The following is a 19,884-nucleotide window of genomic DNA, read 5'->3' as shown; positions in this document are numbered from 1 at the left end:
CTGCGGGCAGAAAGTCTCTCGAGTAAACAGTGTCACAAGTTCAGGAGATGTCAACCTCTCAACAGTATTCAGATTTAGGGCTGCACGGTAATTTATCGCGATACCACTAAATCCTATTGTAATCGAGCTGACTGCGATATGCAATGTGTCGATATTTTTTTAATACGTAGCTTGTCCGTGAAGCACGTCTCTGGGATCAGTAGGAAATGCTGCTCGATCTTAAAGCAGTGCGAGTTTGAGTCGCTTATAATGCGCATTTGAAAAAGCAACGCCCGTCAAACATGATCATTATAAATATACTTTATTACCTGATGAGGCTTGAGTAACAGTGATAAAAAGATGTCCATAGGCATTTCATAGATTCTAGAACGTGTTATGGTCTTCTTCTGCAGTGCGTATTTGGAGTTACCGCTCGAGAGCGTGTGGGTGAAGCAGCATTTTCCCGTACTTCACTCAAAAGCTGTGCATAAATCACGTGATATTATTGTCGGTTTATCGTGACAGCCCTAATTCAGTATCATTAGGAGAAAATACAAACTTTACAGTTTGGTTTTGAACTTTGAACCTGCGGTGATGCCGAATACAAACTTTACAGTTTGGTTTTGAACTTTGAACCTACGGTGATGCCGAAACGCATCCGGACGCTTTAGCAGCATCTAAAAATAAGAAGATATTGAATCGAGTACCATCTATGAATGGAAGGAAGAGCTCCACTTTTTTCAGACATCATTTCGCAATTAATTTTAACCAACTGGTCCCGTGGTAGTTTTTCAGTGGATGTATGAAGTCTGTTCCCCTCAAGTTCATGCATTAACTATAACCTATAAATGTGCCATTACGTTTAACAACCAGAAAGTGCCCGAGTTCATGTTTCCTTAATTTTTAACAGGAAGTGTACTGTTTTATTTAAAACCCCATTCTTTTTTGTAAAACGTTTTGCTTGAAAATGCATTCTTTGGCCATCTTACTTAAACGCAAATGTCCCTTGGTTAGATATTTTGTATTTGCTGAAATTACATTTATGAATGAAGCTTAAAGGCGGGGTAACCGATTTCCAAATTACGCTTTAGACAACTGAGTCGGGCCGAGTACCAAAACAACCTTGTAGCCAATCAGCAGTAAGGTGCACAGTGCACAGGACGGACATTAGCCAGGCCGAGCACTGACGAAAGCGAAAGATGGGGGTAGGGGTGTGTTTGTTTTGGTGATTTGAACATCAACAACGGCTAAGAGAAATCAGACACCCCGCCTTTAAGTATCCAAATGCTTTTTTTTAAGATGCTTCATCTGAGAATTCGTATTGGTTTCTCAGCATCTCTTTAAAACTAAATCTTCACTTTAGCACTTTTTCCACAGGTTTAAAAGTTTATTTCTGCACGATCGAGAAAAACTGTAAAATTATGTTTTGGTTGTGTTGGTTGGTTTAAGAGATAGTCCCGCCCTAAACTCCCCTCATTGGTTGATCCAGTGATGCGGTTGTTGGGACAAAAAAGTAAATGTGTTGATGATTTTAGTGTAAATGTAAGGACCGTTCACACAAATAACGATAACTTTATTACACGATAGACGCGTTGTTTATCAATCGTAGTTCACTATAAAATTCAAATTTCATGATAATTCACTCATACAAGCCGTCCGTGTGTTTATTTGGAAAGCTTTCCTCAAAAGCATCAATTTGTTTTCGACAGAAGAAAAATGAACACACGTGGTGGAAATTTGAATTTTATAGTGAACTACTCCTTTAACATTGCGTTTAAAAAAGGTTATAATCAACGCTATAAAAACGTTTATTTTAGTCTTGCGTGCTCCTTAAATTCAAATGGATTTTAAATGGTTGTCAATGTTTTATTGACACATTTTTTTCATTTCATATTTTTTTAAATCTTTTGAAATAATCTTACAAATAAATAAATGCAAATTATAGTTAGCATTATCGTACATTGCTTGAACTGGCCTTTAAGCATACAACTTGAATCCGCACGGAACACTAACCGGAAGAGCAGAAAAATCATTAAAGATAATAAAATATAAATGTATTAGTGTTGTCGTTAACACAGATGACAGGAGCTGCTTGAAGCGCAAGGAGCTTATGAGTCACCAGGTGTAATTGTAGAAGCACTCGCATTCCAGCAGTCCATCTACACGCTCCCTTTGTCCCAGGCATGCGGCGTCAGCGTTTTCTGCCGTTTCTAAAGCGTGCATTCATCACCAAACATCTCTGCAGGCTTTTAAAAGACTCGTAAAGGTCCCAGTGAGAGCGTGCACCCTCCCCGTCCCTTCCTCGTACACTCCCAACAATCACATGCTTGTCAGATTGTCAGCAGGCATTATGGTAACCCACTCATACGGGCCCGTAGGAGCTTGACAGCCGGGGAAGTCAAGCGTAACGAGGCAGTCACTGGTCGAGCTCTACAGCGGGAACAGTCGTCTCCCGAGACCCAACCTTCGATGGCCTCGAAGGGCTCGGAAAACAGAGCCCGCCTGGGTGGGCACACGGCGGTACAGGAAAATCTCTGTCAGAAATTATGTGAGGTACAAAGGCTGATGGGAGGTTGGACTTCGGCCGTACATCGAGTGGCTTTGACTAACGAATGGAGCAGAACTGGATTTGAATGAACTTGTCATCTAAATTTAATTAGATTTCGGATTCCCTTTTTATAATACCGTCGCTTCACCTTTCATTCTTAAGCACTTTTATTGCCTCATTAAGTATAAAATTGTAGCAAAATACATCTCTGAATAATGAAACTTGAAAGAATTCAGTGCTGAATCTTTTGACTTTTAGGTCGTGACAGTCGTTGGCGTTTGACCTGCGATTATAATGCGATCGTGACAGACGAAGTTTAATTCAAACGGCTCTGTCGGGGGCGCAGCGTGACCCTCCAAAAAAGGTTTTCCTATCTCAGTCACATTGTTCCTGACAAGGCGATGATGTTTCGAGCTACACCTCTCACTGTTCATCTTGACTTGCGGTTCCTCCGGGGCGGTCCTGTGAATGGAGCGCTGGGTTATCAGGGACGTTAAATGCAGCTGCTGAAAACCCTGTCGTGGGCACTGGCTTTGACACAAGGTCTGTTGCTTTATAATAGAGAGGAGGTCTGCTCAGTTCCTGGAACATGTTTGGAAGGCCTGAGGTGTAAATTTGTATGGAACAAACTTTCAGCTGTGTCTCACTGCCAATGGATTAACTGTAGAAACCATCAATGCCAAAAGGATTATTCTGATTCGAAAAATCTCTCAAGGCATGTACTGTTTAAAGATTTGGTTCTGATGCTATAGCAACAAAAATCTCTCTCTCTCTTTCAGTTTCAATTTAAGTGTGCTTTATTGGTATGACCAAATGTACATTCCTATTGCCAAAGCATTTGCAGCCGGGCTGCGTACAAATAGTGCAAGAAAATAAAGATAATTATGTTAATAAAATAAAATAAAATAGGATAAAATAAAATAAAGTGTGATGTTTGTAGTGCAACTTAAAAACGTTTATGATATATGTAAATATATAAAAAGAGAAATAGAGTGTAATTTAAACGAAGATTTACAAAAGCAATATATACATTTAAGTAACACAAATAAAGTAATATACAGTAATATAATGTTATGTATATATATTGGAAGCATCAGGTCTCTCTCTCTCTCTCTCTCTCTCTCTCTCTCGCCCTCTGTCTCTCTCTCATTTTCACTCTCTCTGTCTGTCTCTCTGTCTCTGTCTCTCTCTCTGTCTCTCTCTCACTTTCTCTCTCTCTCTCTCTCTCTCTCTCTCTCTCTCTCTCTCTTCTCTCTCTCTCTCTCTCTCTCTCTCTCTCTCTCTCTCTCTCTCTCTCTCTCTCTCTCTCTCTCTCTCTCTCTCTCTCTCTCTCTCTCTCTCTCCTCTCTCTCTCTCTCCTCTCCTCTCTCTCTCTTCTCTCCTGTCTCATTCTCACTTTCTCCTTCTCTCTCTCTTCTGCTCTCTCTCTCTCTTCTGTTCTCTCTCTCTCTCTCTCTCTCTCTCTCTCTCTCCTCTCTCTCTCTCTCTCTGTCTCTCTTCTCTCTCTCACTCTCTCTCATCTTCTCTCTCTCTCTCTCACTCTCTCTCTCTCTCTCTCTCTCTCTCTCTCTCTCTCTTCTCTCTCTCTCTCTTTCTCTCTCTCTCTCTCTCTCTCTCTCTCTCTCTCTCTCTCTCTCTCTCTCTGTCTCTCTCTTGCTTTATAAATGTCTTAGTTCTGTGGAACACAAAATAATATTTTGAAGAATGTAGGAAAGCATGCCCTTCTGGGCCACTTCTGACTACCGTTGGCCAAGAACTATTTGATTACAAGCATTCTTCCGAATATCTTTCTCTGTGTTCATCAGAACAAAGACATTTTTAAGGATTTGAAACAACTGGAGGGTGAGTAAATGATGACATAAAAAGCACACCCTTTAAATAAAAAACACACACACAAACATATTTGTTTACTTTTTATTTTCCAACCTTGCATTTAAATGCATTTTTGTCTAACACACTACCAACGTTCTCCCAGCAGATGAATAATAAAATGGTGGGAATTAGGCCCAGCACATTTCATCTTTGCTTTGCTGCATTAAACTGACATATATAGATCACACTGAGTGTGCAGCAAAAGACTTCTGTGTGCTTTTTTCTGGAAAAACTTTATTTTCTTGTTCTACTTTCACTTTTCTTTCTAAACTATTATCTCGCCTGTGATTCACTCTGCACTGTCAGGATTTTTTAACTCCTTGTTCTACGCTTAAACAGAAAAATGAGTTCATTTATGTATTTCTGTTATAGGCTACTTCAAAGTGATTTTTACAACATTTCCCTATTTTATCTTCAAACATTGCCTCTATACATTCATTTTATATCCATGCATAAATTCTGCTGTACATTTTTATCACCGTTTTAAAATACTTAACTCAGTTTGGTTTCATTCATTGTTCTGTGATTGTGGTCATTCATTCAGTGCTTTTATAAGATAAAGACAAGAAAAAAATCAATTTTGTCTTGTTCCGTCAGTTTTTTTTCCTGAACCAACAGTTCTGTTTTCTACAGCATCTCAAGAGGTTTTGTTGATATCATTGTCTGTTGAAAACAACCGAGACAGAACATAGAAAAGAGTCACATTCTTTTATGTCTTAGGTGTTTTATATATTCAGAATAGAAGTAAACAACATTTTACCCAGTCCCAGATGAAGTGATATTCTGTTCTCAGGTGATATTTGATTTTTCTTTGATTCTTCACACATCACAGATTTCATCTCAAGCAAGCTCTTCACTGACATCCTTGTCTCCTTGGTAACCAAGTGCACTACCTTTTGAAAAAAACTTCATTAGTGGCTAAATTGCCATGCTGGAAACGATCAAACAAACCGAAAATTTGTGCAAAATGCATTGTCATTTTCATAGAATAAATATTTAAATAGTTTATGATTGATAGACGTTTTTGTATTATTTAAAAATATTGAAATAAATTGTTAAATTAAAAAAATAAAAATCATATTTTATGCAAAATTTTCATATTTTAAGAAATATTTTACTTTGGATTTGATGGCACGATGTATCAGGCCAAGCTCCTTTGTAATCCTCAGAAATTATGAATATATCAATATTTTAATATAACTATGATTCTTTAAAGTAAAAAAAAAGAAAATTCTGTCATGTTTTATTTACCCTCATGTCATTCATGTATATGACTCTTTCTTCTATGGAACACAACAGAAGATATTTGGAGAAATGTCTCAATTTGGAGAAATGTCTCAACCACAAAAAATGTGATTTTGGTTCATACAATGGTGGTCAATGTTGTTTCCATACCAAAATTCTTCACCAAATATCTTCTTTTGTGTTCTGCAGAAAAGGGTTACCTTTTGGTTACCATAATGCCTTTGGAAAGACTTGAGGGTGAGTACACGATGAACGATTTTTCATTTTTCTCATTTTTGGCTGAACGATCTTTTTAAAGCGAGTCATATTTCTGGGATTAGATTCTGGTAACTGCTTCTCAAGGGAAAATATCTGAGCACTTATGACTATCTACTGATTTGTTTTCTCTCTTTGAAGATCTTGTGTGAATAAGATTTCTGAGAACATGACAGTGTCCCCTCTCTTTTATCAATCCCCAGTGCAATATATTGATAAGGTATCAAGACATTGACTATCTATCACATCTGATAGAAAATCAATATATTCCGTTGGACAGCCGACCCACTAAATGCAGATATATGAGTGACATATCTCGGAACGCAGACGGCGTGTTCTCTATACCAAAACTTACACGGCACGCTTTGCACATGCTGGGAACTGCAGACGAAGATAAAAAATAAATCAATGCATATATTTGTCAGGAATTTCACTTTCCAGAAGCGCGTTGGCTCTTCCTCGACGAGACGTCTGGCCACGTTTCCAGTGACGCTGGAAAAGACAGTGGCTCAGATCAGATGACTGGAGCACATACATCATCTTTGTTGTAAATGTTTGTGGATGAAGAGCGTAATCCTGGTTTGCACTCCATTTCTGACAAGCCGCTGTGAAATGCTGACATGCCTACCCATCTCCATGACAACCGGAGACCTGAGCCTAGCATTGTGATCCATCACCCTGATTTATCCCTTCATTTTTTTTACATACAAAACCCATATAATGCAACAAAGCACGTAGATGAATTATGCATCAGATCATAGGAACTGAATGTGTGAATTGGAAGATGAATACCTGTGTACAACATCTCAAGGCAGATACAAAGAAAACGAAAAAAATGCCTGCAATGGGTTTCATGGGAAGGTGACACAAAAATACAAAGCACGTATTTATTCATTTATTTGTTTTATTTATTAATTTATTATTATTATTTTCTATATAAACGGACTATTGTTAAACTGACTGTCTGCGTCATTCTGCATATGTAAACAATGCTAAAACGTTTATAAAAATGTGATAAAAACATAAAATGCACTTGTCAGGATAACAAAGACAGTTTGCTGTAAATTTAGAGCATTTTGCATTCAACGCTGATAAAAATGAGCGTCTGTTCATCTTTATGTGAGACCGCCTCCACAGAGGCGACGCTACCGACATTAAACTACACCAAACGGGTTTATCTGACAATTTAGTCCGTTGATTAGTCGTTCTTTAGACATGTTATACGATTCCTCGAGGGTTTTTCCCCAGGAATCAATCCCCATAAGGGCTTCTGGAGTCATATTTTAATTAGCGACTGATTAAGTGGAAAATTGGTGACATCTAAGAGGGGAAATAATGGGGGTCGTGGCAGAAGGCGCGTTACGCGCGGGACCGCTAAACCCAATGCGTAAATCCAGACACTAAAGATTTTACACAATGAGTTGTTTCACGTAAAGGGAGGAGAAAATCAAGGTGCGAGATTGTTCATAAAGAGGATAAAGATTTGGTAACGTGATCTCGTGAGGAACACTGATTGGGTTGTGGAAGCACGTTGATTGAGCCAATCGGACTCGGAATAGCAAACGCTTTCTCGTCCCCCGGCTGTATCTTCTAAGCAACCTTGGATGAAAGATACGTGCATGACATCCGAACGGCCCCCTTTTCACTTAGTTCGAAGCTCTGCGTGATCAAGTCATTTTACTTGGACTTTAAAGATAAGCGCTGACAGCGCTGTCATAGTTGCGCTGCTGCGTTTGACGTGCCACTTTGCTTTTAAACAAAGACGTGCAGTCTGCCGAGTCTTTGATGGGTGCGATACGATCTGTAACCTGACAGCGAGTCTTAGCTCATCTATATATAGTCTACCCTGATGTGATGGCGCACATGACGGTTGACAGTTGCGTCTATATTGGAAACACCAGTCGGGATGTGATGTTTGTCATATAAATAATGTGTGATAATTTAGCTTTAGCTTAGACCTGAGGCCTCCTTGTATAATATACATAATTTTGGAAGTACAAAGTCTGCAAAAATGACATATTAGTTGATATTAGTTATTCATAACGTACTCACTTTTTTATTAAATAACGATTTGATGATTTTGTATTAATACTAATTTGTTTTTTAAGAATTTGAAAAAGAATGGTCATATTTGCGTGTTTTATTGCTGCTGCATTCCTGATTCATGTATGTTATTTGGCATACACTGAAAGTGAAGTGTACTAAAACAGAAGAAAGTTGATCACAAAAATGTTACATTTGTAACATTTATATTAATTAAATCTTTTATTATTGAAGTAGACCTATAAGCCTCAGGCATGCCCTCAGATCACAAGTTATGTGATGTACCTGTAGAGCAGAACTGAAGCTCTGAATGATTTTAGTTGTAAAATATCTAGGCATGAACATTCAGGGCTTTTATGAAAGTATTTAAAAGCTCTGGCGCTCACTATGTTATCTACTTTATTACATACTCCGGATGCCAAAATGTTAGCTTGTAAGCAGTGGACAAATAATAATTTTATTAATTCTAATTATTTTTAATGTCTTGAATTACTCCCCCTCCCCCCAGGCTGTCCCAAACCTGTATACATTTCTTTGTTCTGAAGAAAGATATTTGGAAAAATGTTAGCAATTGACATTTCTGGTACATTATTGACTCGTAGCTGGAAAAATTGCAACAGTGCCCTAAAACTGTTTGCTATCCTAAATTCTTAAAAATATATCAACAGAACAAAACAATGATACAATTATTTTTCCTACTATGGTAGTTAACGATGTCCTAGAAATGACAGTTGCTAACATTTTTCCAAATATCTTTCTCTGTGTTCAACAGAACAGAAATTATACAGGAAAATTTAGATTTTTGGGTGGAGTATCCCTTCAATGCATATTTATACTCGGACCGAATACCTGGCAACCCAAGGCCTGATGCAGTGAAGAAAGGAAACCTGAGTGGAAGGGCATGTTTAAACTAAAAAGTTATGCATAAACAGCTAAAACCCATCCAAATAAGAATACTTTATACACAGTATAGAAATCAAATACGTTTTTGCCATTTGTGAAAGAATATTTCTTTCATAGAGGTTTTGAGTTGTCAATGGACTGAAATATCTTGGGTCTGGCAACCCAAAAAAGGGACATCCATTCAACATTTTTATGATGAAAAGTGCACATAGCACAGTCTTCAAGAAAAGCCAAGTATGCATTCTCAAAACCACTAGAAACACAAGCACTTAAATAGGCCTTGAGTCCATGACTGACTGTATTTTTATGAAGTGATGAACATTTTTTAATATAATAACTTTGTTATTCCATTTTTAATAATAATTTAAAAAGTTATATACATTCTTAAACTCTAAGGCAAGCAGGTGATCTTTTATCTGACATGTTATGCTAAACGGAGCAAAACCGCATGAATGAATCTTGACTTCTGCATGAATCCATTCACTCAAAAGCTTAACGTGAATGAGATCCGTTCTTACAGTAACTCTGACCAGATGTCACCAGACACTTCCTCCAAGAAATTGGTGTCTGCACTTCGTAATTTACTTAGTCTTCACCAAGCCGTGTCCTAATGATACCACTATTGGATTATATTCGGCACCAGACACGCACGAAATGGGTTCTTTTCTAAATGGAAAAGCTTTACGTAACAAACACAAACTCTTTAGTTTCCAAAAGCTTTGTTTCTTTTTACTGCTCTGTGGGTCGCATATTCTTTTTACGTGAATTTATTCTTTTATAAAAGATGAAAATAAATCATATACACAAATTTCGAGGTCCGGTCAGACCTTGAGTGACTAAGCGAGACACTCTCATCCACCTTGTTCTGAATCATTACCGAAGCCTCCGTGTCGATACCGTTATTGAGAAGCCGGCAGCGTAGACGCGCTGTTGTGATCGCCTCTCCATCCCCTCACGGGTCCATTAACCAACAGCTTTCAATCACATGAAGCCACTTCATCTTAATACAGCAAGACAGCGAGGAGACTTTTGAGTGATGTGCCGCAGAGTTAGGCAGCTGGGAAATAACACAGGGTTCCTTGATATTCCAAGAAATACTGGGATTGATGTTTGGAATCGATTGTCTGGATGTCATTTACAATATTTTTTTGTGTTCGTTTAGGAATAGCGGAAGGAACGATTGATATCGTATTTGTAAAACATCATTTTTCTTTTGACATTTCTTTTCTCATAAGAAAGAAAAATCTCGAATGAGATCTTTTTAAGATCCTCGATGAGACTAAATGGAGAGCAAATGAAAAGTTTCTGATTTCTGAGCCAGAAATCGCACAAATGTCACAAAATCTCACAAAAGAGATCTCAATAATGTCTCAAACTGAGCTGGGGTTTGTCAAGTCTGCCATCAAAATGGAATATTATTGAAGATCTCAATATGAACTCAAGCATTTCTCATCAAATTTACCCAAATCCAGATTTTTTTCTACAATCTACATTTAGAGTATTTATGTATTTCAACAATTGTCTTATTTTTATTTCTTCTGAGCAACTGAGACGAAGTTGAAAAAGAAACAAAACTGAGAACTCAACATCTGAGCAATAACGTTTTCCCCAGGGTCCTCAGCATCAAGGTAAAGCCTTGCAAATGTCTTGTAACTAAGAATACTCTAATGTGCGAGAATTATGTTTTCTTTGGAAGGTTGTTCTTTGAAGAAACGCTCAATCTTGAATCACCGTTTCTACAAACAGCCACTTTCACAAGGCTTAATGCAACAGATCAAGTCTTTTATCTATAATATAGCGTGCTGCTGGACACCAGCGGTGACTTCTTTTCTGCAATGAGTAAATTGGCACTCCACCGACAGGTCGAACGGTCAGGAAGGATGGCGAGTGGGAAAAAATAATGAAAAGCGCAAACAGAGGAGAGCGCCTGCGAGCGTCTGACTCCTCTTACATTTACACCCTTTTATTTTTCCTCGGGTCTGTGAAGATCGTCTCTGCACTACGGTACCTGAAACTAGGTCAGGGCTCTCCTCCCGTCTCATCTCAGACCATCGGTACGGCACGCAGTCTTAATTGATTCTCTCAGTATCTAGGGTTTTGAAGTGTGCTACTAAAATAAAAGTTAGCCGTGCGAAAAGAGGTCTCCTTTTTTCAGGAGAGGGTCTAATTAGCATAGGGGGCTGGAGGTAGTTTGTCGTGGAGCGTTCTAGGATGAAGCGAAAGGCTCCGTCTCCCAAAAATAGCCCGGCTCGCTATCTGTCGTGAAGCCCAGTTGAGAGTTCTATTTTCATAAGTGTTGCATTCATTTCAGCGAGCTCCACGGGAGGACGGCATCACGGCACGGCAGCCGAGCGACTTGGAGTCTCTGGATGGTGTAGATGTCTTTCAGGCAGTATTTTCAGTTGACAAATTGCACCAGTGTTTCTCGGAGTTCAGAACCGGGGGAAATCAAACAGCTGCGGAGAGACAGATCATGCATAATATCATGTCCTCTTTATTCACTGAAACACACTCCCTGACTTGATTTTTTTTATTTCGGTACATTATTCATTCATTATTTCTGTCGGACTGCTCATTCATCGCTATATCCTACATTTATAATCAGATTATTTCAGTGTTAGAAGGAGAGTTCACCCAAAAATGGTCTCATCATTTAGTCATCCTAATGCCATCACAGATTTATATCAATTCCTTTCTTAAGTCAAACACAAATGAGGATTAAAAATACATCCGTCCATTTATATACATAGTGTTCATGGTTGCCATGTTCAAGCACATAAATGCATCTTAAAAGGTTAAAAAATGTCTTTGAAAGTGAAATGATAAAACCATTCATAGTTTGAAACCAAAAGCACATAAAATAAATTTAAATATGGCGACTCATTGATAACTTCAAATGTCATTGTTCGAATGTGTCTTGTGTCAAAATATCCAACACGATCTCACAGGAATTCGTGCGTATTTTCAACCTGATATCACAGGAATTCGTAACTATTTTACGTGGTGGTATAAATTCGTACGATTGCTAGAAAAAGCAATATTGAAGCCCCACCCCTAAACCTAATGTCACTGGCGCGAAAGCGAATCGTACTAATATGTACGAATAAGATGGTACGAATTCATAAGAATTTGCCAAAATTAGCTAAAATAGTTACGTTTTTGCCGGGAGATCGTGTTGGTATTTCACGAGGCGGCTGATATTCTTACGTTTTTGTATGATTTGCATGTGCGGATTTATACGAATTCGCCACCTCGTAAAATACATACAAATTCCAGTGAGATCAGGTTAAAAAAGCTTATGACTAGTCACGAGCCTTAAAAAACAAAGTTATATGGGTCATGGGTTTTCATTTTGCCAAATAAGCTCAAGGTATGTAGTTTTTTGGCTTTAATGGAAACTATAATGGTGTCAACTGGTACGTGATGGATTCTGTTGGTGGGGTGTTATATGGCGGAATATTGGAATAATGGCCAAAAAACAATACAAAAATACATTTTGTAATTGTTTAAATGGAAAAATCTAATGGTTCTAATGGTATTTTGATGGAAACCATTAGAATTTCGGTGATGGTTTCAATTGGGTTTCAATTCAGCCAGAATGTCGCAAACAAAAGCCTCATTATAATATATTAGATTTCATGTGAAGGACATCAGGTGAATTTGGTGTTCTCATCACTTGGAAAAGCATTGCATTAGCCGTATGCGTTCGATTCCCAGTAAACACGCATGTAAAGGTAGAATGCATTGTAAGTCACGTTTCGTAAAAGAGAGTCTGCCAGATGCATAAAGGTAAATGTAACTCTGTCAGCTCTGGCGATGGTGTGTTAATGATTCTTAACCCTAGAAAGCGCCACTAACACGTGCACGGTCTCTGTTCATTGACAACATCTGTGAATGGGCACTTGGGAATTCAAATGAAAAAAACCCCAAACCAAAACAAAACAACTCTCAGCCAGCATTACATAACAAGGTTAATTAATTTCCAGCCGATCACTTGGGCATTTTATTAGACTGTTATGGTAAAATATTCACCTTGCTTTGCTCTTTTGCACTCATTAGAGCCCACACTATTACCTTTGATGATTCCCGCTTTGAATCATTCCTTCATTCGCTGCCTTTCGCTTTAATGAGAGTGTCCTTTCTTTATTCCGACGAACAGACTCGCAGTAATTTGCACTTCTTAAAGGCAGAGTTCTCACTTTGCAGCGGAGCAACAAATGCCTTCAGAAAATAACAACGCCTCTACGGATCTGACGCGTAGCTTGCAAAACTTTAAAACTTCAGGCTGAGAAGTAACTCCTGTGGGGGGGGAAAGGCAGAGGTGTTTTATCAGGTGCAGACTTTATGTTTAAAGGCGCGATTTAATATGTTTCTTCTACCTCGAGTGACACAGCTGCTGTCGGGCGCGCAGAAATGGCGCGGTATCGACCGCTGTCAATCTTCAAGTGAAAATGGTCACACAGAGTATCTCAGGCTGTCTTGTTGTCTTACGGCGTGACATGAAACTGACAATTTAATCAAAACAGTTTGGACCGGCTGGATAGCGAGCCCTAACCAAAAAAGTGTGCGGAATAATGCGGGCCAGGGCCGATGCATGATGAAGAAGTTTATGAACATACGTGCTGCAGTTGCATGCTGAATTATTGATGTGGACGCATTGCTCTGCATGGCAGACGTCTGAGACTTCTGACAGATGGGTCAATATGTTCTGATCATAGCCGTGGTGCACATTGATTCCCGTGGAGAAAATATTGCAGTTTTCTTTAACCATTTGTTTAACCATCTGTCTTGAACTGGAGCGCAATTTTTGCACCAAATGGAAGTGGAAATGAATGATTGTTTCGAGCGGATTCTCAAAACACTCACTGTATTGGACTTACTGTACATTATTGGTTGAGATAATGTTGCTCTTTTCAAAATTGCTTCTAGGAGCTCATGTTGAGATCTTCAATAATATTGACGTTCGATTGCCGACTTGACAAATCTGAGCTCAGTTTGAGACATGGTTGAGATCTCTTCTGAAACGCTAATGACAGAGACATTTGTGAGATTTCTGACCATTTTTCCGCAGGTGAAATATCTGAGATGCAGATGAGACCTAAGCAAAAGTGTCTATTTGGTCGCCATTCATGTCTAGGAGAAATCATTGAGATATTAAAAATAACAAATTTTTCTTTCTTACGGGTGGACGGGATGCTTGAACAAAGCACCTTTGTTTTTCATAGTGTATGAGTAAGGGATAATCCACGGCTAGCCATGCATTAAAATCCTTTAACGCACGGTTTGCTGTGGATTATCCCACATATACCATGGTCATTTGCCAAGTTAAAGCTGTTATTGATGTTTACAGTGCAATTTTTTGATCAGACAGGTGAAAATGACAGTTATGTCAGTTAATTAAACCAATTAAACATTGATCAAACTGACTGGAACTCCCTGTGCATTAGACAGTTTTAATGCACACCTTCCAGCCAAACAGACCGTGGTATAAACGTCAATAAATTATACAGTTTGAAAACATTTTACATTTAATTTTATAGAGTGTCCGTCACTAAATAACACTGAATTATAATAAACTTTATCTACTACATTAGAAATGGGTTAGCAGAAGATATTGTTTTATATGCCTCATTTACTGTAAATAAAGTTATTTAGATCGTAGATGCTATGATTTGAAATTCATAGCTTATTAGTTATATGGATGATAATGGTAATCATTTAATTGTATCATCAACAGAAAATTATTCTTAACTCAACTCAACTCAACTCAACTCAACTCAACTCAACTCAAGATTAGATTATGTAAGAATCATCAAGAGGCTCTCAGAGGAATACATTTGAGCACTTCAGTTCTGAGTTGAGAAAAATGAATTCAAAATAAATTCAAAGCAAGTATTTGTGTGCGTATGCGTGCGTGTGTGTGTGTGTGTGTGCACGAGTGGGTGTAGGTCACTGTTAGGGTCATGCACAGTACAGAAAAACAAAGTGGTTAAAGTGTAAATTACCGTATAATCACTTTGACAGAACATCATAATAGATTTCATTTCGAAAAGGAAGGAGAAAATGCTTCTTACATGCAGTTGACGTTGGGCCCTGTGAAAATGATAAAATAAAAAATGAAACGTTTGACACTAAAGGGGTGACTGGGGTGGAGCTCTCGGTTTTGTCCATGGTTGTGTGTGGAAAACTTGCTGACGCTAATGCACAGAAATCATGCAAGAAAAGATTATGTTCCTAATCATTCAGCAGTTTTAGCCGATGCAAGTCAACTGTAATACTAATACGTTTCATTTCACGACGTTTTTGCTTACTTTTGTGTGATCAGTTTTGGCACACTGGTGGGTCGTCCGGCATAAAATCAAGCAAAACCAGAAACCGGTTGAGCGTTGGACTGTTGCTGTGATATCACTGCAGCATACCTGCGGACAGAAGAGGCAGCTGTGGAGTAAATGAGTGTGTGCGCCTGTGTGCAGGTCTCTTCTATTCACCCTCCCTACATCACCTTCCCGCTGCGATCACTTCCTCTGCAATGTGAATTATAGAGCTCCGCCTACCCCTCCTGCAGAACAGAGAGAGAGAGATGGGTATGTCATGGGTAAGACTGCTTCTTGATGTTGCTTCTTGTCCTCATTTGCTAGGTTTTTCCAAATGTTGTGCCAATGTGTTGGGATCAGAGAGCCGACACGGATTCCTTTTGAAGTTTAAATAGACGGCTGGTGGTTTCCCTCCGCTGCCAATGTGCACCTCTACGCAGATGTGCCGGTTTCAAAATGAGCCGCATGGCTGACTGTAAAATGAATGTGGGGGTTAGCCCGTTCTGCGTGTGTTTAATGCGCTTTGAATGTGATTTCTTTCCTCATGCGTGAAGAAATGATATTCAGCTAAAGCATTTTTAATGTTACTTTTATTGGCTACATTTAAAAAACGTTCATGGAATTGTTACAGGCAAACGGTTAAGTAGATTTGCGCACCGTGTCCTAACCAGGAGAGTGCTAAATAACAAGCAATAAAGTGTGATTTGGCCTGGTTTCTATTCGTTCCAAAATTTGTTTTACTCACAACACTACGTTAAATATTAAATATCTCCAGACTGGATGCAATCTGCAAAGCAGCCTATTCGTATTCCCGTAGCTCGGTTGGTAAAGCATCCAGTTAGCAGCGTAAAGGTCAAGGGTTTGATCCCCACATACTGATAAAAAATGTATGACTTTAATGCACTCAAGTCAATTCAATGTAAATATATTCAGACGAACAGCTTGTTGCGTTGCATCGAAATGATTTCCTACAAAACACATTTTGAAACGGAGTACTTCCGGCTTTAAAAACAGCTGAAGTCAAACAAACACGAAGGCATATCAATACAGAGCTCATCTGCAAGACGTGTAATTAAAACACGGAAGAAGAACTTCTGCGTAATGTAAGCGCAGCATGTGCTCCTTTTCTGTTCGCTGTCAGCAACAATATACGTTACTCGCAGGGAGAACGAGTTTTGTAGATAGGTACTGCTGTCAAAGCTCTATTAGACTGGAACATTTCTGAAAATCGCATGCCATTTCGCCGAGTCAGCATTTGCACGACAATTCCAACTCCGGCAGGTGATGTTATCGGTCCAAAGGTTAAGGAAATGTGAAATGACATTTATCTAGTTCCCTATAGGATCTCAGACCCAACCTTTAAATATCTGTTTATTCTCGGCCGCGACTGGCCTCAGCAAACACGTCGAGATATTGCCATGTGTGTTGGTGCCGTGCGGGACTCCCATAGCTGTGTGTGACCTTTCGCCGCTGTAAGATATCTGCTTATTCGCTCCAGTCCAAATGTGTTTGGGAAGATATTTACAGCTTTCATTTTGCCGGCTGACCAAAATGCTATATTTTTCGACTATATCTCAGTGTGGAGCGAAATGATCAGAATGTTCAATTAAACCGTGGTAGGCCGCCACATCATATAAAATTACATCATGTTTATGACTATTGAACCTTTCAATGGATGTGATGGTGTGAATCAAAATACTCCAGGCAAGAATGTGAGCGCTTAAATGTTGTCTCATAATGCAGCACGTGTTTACGACGTAGTTCACACAACAATGAAAATACATTATAATTTACTAAAACCTGTTTGACTTTCTTTCTTCTGTAGGATGCAACAAGATACTTTAAAGAATATTGGTAACCAAACAACATAGACCTCTATGGACCAAAACATAGGAAAAAGATCCTCTCTTCCACAGATGAAAGAGTCATATACGGGTTTTGAATCAGATGAGAGAGAATCAATAATGACAGGATTTTTATTTTTGTGTGCACTATTTCTTTAAAGGTCCAGTGTATGATATTTAGCGGCATCTAGTGGTGAGGTTGTGAACTGCAACCAAAGGCTCACTCCACCCCCATCTCCTCACCCTTTCGAAGCACTACAGTGGCTGACACAGAACTAAGATGTCGTCACGTTGCCGAAGGAGATAGCGTATTACACGAAACGAGAAATAGCTCATTCTAAGGTAATAAAAACATAACGCTTCATTATGTAAGTTCTTTATACACCTCTGAAGACATAGTTATGTATATTATATTGCATTTCTGTCAATGCATCCTCCAAAAAATACACATTGGACCTTTAACACCTGTTATGTTGATTATGCATATTTATAGCTAGCTACATGAATTATAACACATTTGGTGTTCAGGCGTCCTCTCGAGTACTGAAGTTACTGCCACGGCAATGCACAAAAACAAAAACGACAGCGATATATTTATGGCCTTAGATATGAGTTTGTTTTGTTCGCTTTGTTGCTTGCTATGCAGTCTCACAGCTTTTTGCAGACCATGACATCCCGCATTCCAGTTCTATCTCTGTCGTTTGGCAGAGCTTAAGCCCCCTGATGCTAACTAGCTGCCAGGCTAGTAAAATATTAAGTGCCGTGGCCTCTTATCTTTGTACAGTGTGAGGCTGAGAGTTCACTGTACTTTAAAAAGAGCCAACAAAAAGATCTGCATGAGCCGTCAAACCATCACAGGACTACAATAACAGCCCTTAAGGTCAGTCAGTCAACAAAATGCTTATCGCTGTCACGTCTGAAAGCCGGAGCCGAAAACTTGCGTGATATTTGCCTAAATCAGCAAGACGGCCTCGGGGAACAGACTCTCAGACGAACAATATTTCTTGATGTGCTCTCTTGATCCCTAAGCTAATTTCAGGCGTAGACCGTACTGTAATTTGGATGTGATAACATGCTTTGTTATTCCACTAATGCGATGGAAAGGTTGACAAAGCTTTGTGAATTGTCATGTTGTGTTTGTCTCGGTGGTGTTTCAATTAGTTTCAGTCTGTTAAGAGCCACGAGTCAACCAGGTGTTAGTCAGAGAGTTTGTCACATAGCTGATGTTTAACATTTTTAAATGTCGATAATCACTATAGTTGGGAAAATCTCATAAGATCTGCATTGTTCATCCAAAAAGCAAGCGCAAGAAATAATACCTTACTTTTATTTTCATGACAATTAAGCATTTTTATCCTATGTGGTATTTTTAAAAACTGCTTTGAGAATACATTGAGAAGAATGGGAACTATAAACAAAACTCAAAAGTAAAATGTCCATTTTCATCTTTTTGGGAACAAAAAGTGCTTAATTGTTATGACAAAGCCAAAACATCATACGGTTCTTAATAAAGCTTTCATTTTTTATTTTTTATAATCTTTTATAATTTTTAAATCTTTAAACAAGAAAAGTTTTCAACAGTGTTTCCATATCAATATAGTATATCGCCGCTGTCCTTCTGAAACCTTGTACCTCCATATTTCGTGTTTTTTTGTTGTTGCCATAAATCATAATTATTAACACCCTTTACAACTGTCACTGGTTTTTGCAATAACAAAAAATAGTATGAAAAAGTGCTTGTCAACTTTGACAACACAGTATTTATATCATTAAACAATTATAGTGGTTTATTATCCTGAAAAAGGCGAATTTGGACATACAAGGTTTCAGAAGGACAGCGATGATATTCATATGAAACCGTGTAACACATTTTGCAAAGACATTACATTAACAGTTTTCTACAAAATAATAGAAAATTATTCAGGGTTTGATTTAAATGTTTATAAATAAAAATATAAGTTAATTTAATAAAAAGAATGTGCGTAATGTGAGTACAAATAGCCCACCTTGTTGGCAGAGACTATTTACACTAGCTAAGCCCACCAATATGTGATTGAAATAGAGAAAGTGTAAGACTGACACCAATTCAAACAGCGACTCAAGTGTCATAAAGTGTAAAGTCTGTATAGCACGGCATGGGAGACTGGGGTTCTAATCCCGCTGAAAATCTTCTTTAACCTTTTTTATTACTTTACAGATCATAAAGGCATTTGTTTTCAATAAAATTGATTTAAGACTTAAAATTCATTTTTATTCATAAACTTTAGGTTTAGGGTAAGGTTAGGGGTAGGTATAGGGCTTTAATATCTCAATAAGTTGCCGTCATTTTAATTATTTTTATAAATATAATGATTTACTGTCCGTTATTAGTGCATAATGTTTAATGTAACATTATCTGCCACTATTTATAAGTAAAAAGCATCTAACTAATATTTCTACTTAATCCAAAGAAAATATGCCCTACAGCTATTTTTGGTTAGTGTAAATAGCATACCGCTAAGAAATGCTGCTATATTCACTTAGTGTAAATAGTTTTTATCAGTGCCTTGTCTTTATCTGTTTTCTTATTGAAGCACTTTTTATATTTTTATAGAATACTCAAGACATGTTTTTGTAAGACTCCAAATAGTACCAAAACCAAAAATAGATTTATTAATAACTATATCTTCTTACCACTTTGTCCTAACAATCCAACGTCTTTTAAGACTAGCTTTTCAAATTCAAGTAGAACAGTATTGACATTATTGACTGGAATGACGCACTAATGGAAAGCTCTGGACGAGAAAGAAAGTCACCAGTCAGTGCTTCTCAATGTCTCCGTTTTCTCCTAATGACACATACTTTATTTGTGTAAGCCCCTTATCTACCCAGAGAATCACAG

General features: G+C 38.2%; 1 protein-coding gene across 2 annotated transcripts in view; it reads left to right on the top strand.

The window, feature by feature from the left end:
• Window positions 1–19,884, top strand: part of grm4 (glutamate receptor, metabotropic 4) — a 185,914-nt gene that overhangs the window by 45,926 nt on the left and 120,104 nt on the right. The gene's annotated exons all lie outside the window — the stretch shown is intronic.

Source organism: Triplophysa rosa, linkage group LG7 (genome assembly GCF_024868665.1).
Source record: "Triplophysa rosa linkage group LG7, Trosa_1v2, whole genome shotgun sequence".
NCBI classification, from domain to species: domain Eukaryota; kingdom Metazoa; phylum Chordata; class Actinopteri; order Cypriniformes; family Nemacheilidae; genus Triplophysa; species Triplophysa rosa.
This window is presented reverse-complemented; position numbering and strand designations above follow the sequence as displayed.